Source organism: Cicer arietinum, chromosome 2, assembly GCF_000331145.2.
Source record: "Cicer arietinum cultivar CDC Frontier isolate Library 1 chromosome 2, Cicar.CDCFrontier_v2.0, whole genome shotgun sequence".
NCBI classification, from domain to species: Eukaryota; Viridiplantae; Streptophyta; class Magnoliopsida; order Fabales; family Fabaceae; genus Cicer; species Cicer arietinum.
Genome location: NC_021161.2, coordinates 22,161,207 through 22,165,693, shown reverse-complemented (window position 1 = coordinate 22,165,693; position 4,487 = coordinate 22,161,207). Strand labels below are relative to the sequence as shown.

General features: G+C 28.6%; 1 long non-coding RNA gene across 1 annotated transcript; it reads left to right on the top strand.

Annotated features, from left to right (window-relative positions):
• The first annotated feature begins 2,862 nt into the window (after positions 1-2,862).
• On the top strand, positions 2,863-3,773 carry LOC113784079 (uncharacterized). The gene is made up of 3 exons (XR_003470116.2): positions 2,863-3,004; positions 3,109-3,226; positions 3,335-3,773. It is a non-coding gene; the product is annotated as an uncharacterized lncRNA (long non-coding RNA).
• The last annotated feature ends 714 nt before the right edge of the window (positions 3,774-4,487 follow it).

The window sequence follows — 4,487 nt, the reverse complement described above, 5'->3', positions numbered from 1 at the left end:
TTCCCAATCGATTTATTTCAATCAGGTTTACTTTGTGAATTGTATAATCGATTTGTCAATCGATTACCCTCAAAACTGGGGTGCTACTGACTTGTGCAATTTTCATTTCTAATTCAGTCAGTCGATTGCCCAATCGATTATACCAACACAAACAGTTGTGTTTCCTTACACCTTTGTTATGAAATCGATTTCCCAATCGATTTGCTTTAGTCAAAAGTCAACTTTTGTTGATTTCTTGTGTTTCAAGCAACCTGTTCCAAGTGTGTAGGATTTGATTGTTGTTCCTGAAATCTTGCTCAATTCAAATATTAGATTTATCATGTATTGTATGAACATTGTTGAATTATTAATTATGTCAAAATTAGGAATCAAAGGATCAAAATCCAACACTATTCTTATTTGACTATAGAATTGATCAAACAAGTGTAATCAAACCTATGTGAATTTGGTTTCTTTGATTTGATTAAGCATCACAATCATCAAAATATTACAATTAATGATCAAGCGTCGCAAAATTATAATTCAGTTAAATTAGAAGCGAAAACCAAACTATGTCAAATAAATTAATCAATCCTATTGAAATTCAATTTAAGCAATCAAAATATCAATATAATCAAATAAACAAGAATAGAATCAAGAATCAAAATTGACAATGTAACCTGAATCTCAAGGTGTTGATGAAACTCTGACCTCGTGGATTAATCTTATAAAATTAGCCTTCCATGAAATTAAAATAAAAACTGTTTATTTCTTATAGCAATTTGAATCCTAATTTTTCCGTCTTCAGAAAAGAAACAAAACTGTCAATATATAGTACTTGATATTGGGCTTTAGGATTTAAAAACAAGTGACCCGCTAATTAAAATTATTACAAAAGTCCAGATTAAAAAATCTGCAATTTAGGCCAAGTAAAATTCGGAATTGGTCTTTTCTTGTAACACAAATGTTGTAGCTCGGGCTTTTAGCTTTCCAACGCCTGCTCATATGCGCCAATCCGATATACAGAGCTCAAGTTATGATCTATAGAGTGAGAAAGAGTCAAAATACAAATAATAAAATTAAATTGCAAATAATAAAATTATAATTCAAATTCAACCAAAAGTTTAGAAACAAGTTAAAAATATTAATTTAAGCTATAAAGAGCTTTTAAAATACCAAACTAAAAAGGTAGAACCATGTGTCCAAATGCTATGATTAACAATGCAACACCAAATGAGTCATGTTGCAGATTGAGACACATGCTTTAAACATGCCTTCCAAACTTTATTGATGACTATGATGAAAAACAAAAAGGAAGGAGTGTGTTGTCAAACTCAAGTATGCCTATAAAATTTGGGCTGAATTAGCCCACACAGCCTACAATCACTATAAGGTTTTTGAGTTTACTACATATTTTTATGGAAATAATAGAAAATGGGACCTAGAGTAAAAAAGGGATGTTTTGTTGGATATTCTAAAAAGAGTGAAGGGGTGCTAAATAGGGTTGTTGAAATAAAGATGTCTTATAAGTAGTGGTGTCAAATCTCATGGAGAGGAACTCTACAAGTCTCTAAATACAGTGAGGATCAGATTCAGTTCTAGAATGTATTAGATTGTTTTGAGCTTGAGGAGGAGCTTGAAGGTGGAAATGAGCCAAGGTCTGTTCTAAACCAAATCCTTGAGCAAAATCAACTTACAAACTATGTAGTAGCTGATTAGATGATGGAATCATGATAATACAAATGAGTATTTGCTAGCAAGGGATATAGACAAAAGGCATATCAATCCACCTCAAAGGTATGTGTTCTCAGCTGATATGATTAGCTATACATTTCACACTTTCGAAGAATTGAGTAGTGAGGAACTAAATAATGTTACTAAAGTCATTAAATACAAGGATAGTCAAAAGTAAATACTATCAATTACTATGTTGAAAATGCAAATGGAATGAAGTGCGTATTAAAAATGATAATGTTTTAAATAAAAGTAATTTTAAGAAAAATAAGTTTATGTAGACAAAAAAGTTTTCGAAGTAAGAATATAATAAAAAGATTCAAATGCAAGAAAAAATTTGGAAACAATGTGCAATAAAAAGGTTTTTTTATGCTATGAAGTGGATTGTGAATGTAAGATGGCGTGAACTCGACAGAAATCCAAGATCTTTTGTAGTACAATGTACATTTTTTTGTGAGAAAAGTAGTAATTTAATATTGAAAATCAGTGAAAGATTTTAAGAGTTTTCAAAAGAAACAAACTCAACCATGATTGCAAGAGTTTGGTCGGCAGATACAAAAAATGGACAGTGCAAGACTTATAAAGCGCAGGAATCATAAATTGCAAAGAAAATAAATTACAATAAATTACAATAAATTAAACAAATGATAATAAAAATTATATTAACATTACAATTGCAAGTACTTTATAAAGATTGTAAGTAATATTAATATACTTGCAAGTAATTTAATATACAAAATTAACATTACAAAAAGGTAATAAATTTATTCATGGTATTACAAATTGAAAAATAATTTGACACACAAATATTGCAAATGATTCATCAAAACAAAAGAGATATTGCAAATGAGACACATAATTTGATATATATTAACCAAACTTGATGATGGTGAAAATTTGGAATAAATCATATCATTATGACTTATGAGTGTTGATATAGATTAACGTTTAGGATAAGCCACTTTCAATTTATCCATTAATATATTGGTACCTTATGGGTTTATTGTTCTATCTAATAACCTCCTCAACATTGATAACAATTATTTATTTTAGAACAGTAATTGATTGACCTAAAGGGACAACACGAAACATGGTTTCACGTAAAAGAATGTTAATATTTGTTATTGTATTCTTTTGTATGCATAAAGGCTACAAAATCATTATAAATTGATACAAACCTTCCATGTTTGTTACATAAAAACGACCAAAAATATGAATAAAATTCTCATATTTGTTTGTGTGATCATCTTCTTTATTTTCTTACTTTCGATAGTAAATAATGTAAATGCGGGTAAAAAAATTTCCCCCTATATTTTCCAAATAAATTATGTTATCTAATCCAAAATTTATTTTATCTTCTTTCAATAACCCCTATCTTATTATTTTACTTTACAGGAATTAGCTATCCTTGTACCCTACATTTGTATTGTCATATTATTTGTTTTCCTTTGAAAGGACATTGTACTAATGGTCAATGTACCTGCACTCGTGGGTGCATGCTTAATCCGTAAAAGTAAAGTTGAAAATTTATTATATGTTTGTTCAAATTTTATAAAAATTTTATAACTTGTAATATTGCCACTTATATGATTACTTTCATATTTTGATTTATGTTACTCAGCCTTTCAATTTTGTTGATAATTAATGAAGCGGGTGTCTTCATTTAGAGATCTACAACAAGGACAAAGGAAGGTAAACATTAATAACTTAAGTCACAATTTTAGAATAACTTAGTCTAGTTTTATTGTGAAGATAAATAAGCCTTACATGCATAGAGCCATTATCCCCAAGACGTAGTGGACAATTCTCCTTATAGTTATTTTAAGACATCAATTGTAAGATTTTAAATGAAATATATTTTGTTTTTTAGTGAGAATGATTTGAGTATTAGCTCGTTTTATGGTTCTAGAATTAGATCATATCTTTGTACTTATCAAAGGTATCGTTATGCACAATGTATTTGCAAAGGTATACTTATCGGAAGATTTGAAAGAAAAAAAAATTATGTGATTTAATATAAAAGTTCATACAATTTAGCTAAAAAAGAGTCGCAACTAAATATTGTCCACTTTAGTTCATTAACTTGTGAAGTTTAATTCAAAAATATAATATATTGTTTTATAGATTATCTTCCTTTAATTGAAAACTGAAATAAAAGTTTAAATCTAAAAATTCCTTGAAATAAAAAAAAATTAAGTATTATTTTTTTTCATCGGTTAAACACAAACACTGAAAGCATAGATTGAAAATAAAACATAAAGAACTTAGACACAAACAAAAACGGGAGAAGAAAAACACAATAATCTTATACAAGTTTACAACAACTATTGTTACATCTAGTACTCCCTTTTTAGAGATATATATCTCAAGTACAATTAGAGACATATATAATCCACCAAAGTATTTTTAAATCCACCTTTTTAGGCTTTGATTAGGCTTAAAGCATCTCGAAACTAAGTATTGTTTCCTTGTTTCACCGAACATTAAGTATTATTATAAAGCCTCTTCAATCCCTCTATATTATGATGCCTCAGAAGGCATACAAAAGTTCAATCTCTAGTGTTTCTCAAAACGGCTCGATTCACGCACTTATTGAGTTTAATATTCTTACTCTACCTCTCCATTATAAATATTATTCAAGGGTTATTAAGAACAATAATAATTAAGGTCTCCAAATTTTCTCAAGGATCCTGATATCACTCGCCTCTTGAGTTGAGTTTGTAAAGTGCCTCTTCAGACTAGTATTCTTCTAATCAACTCTTTAGACAATCAAG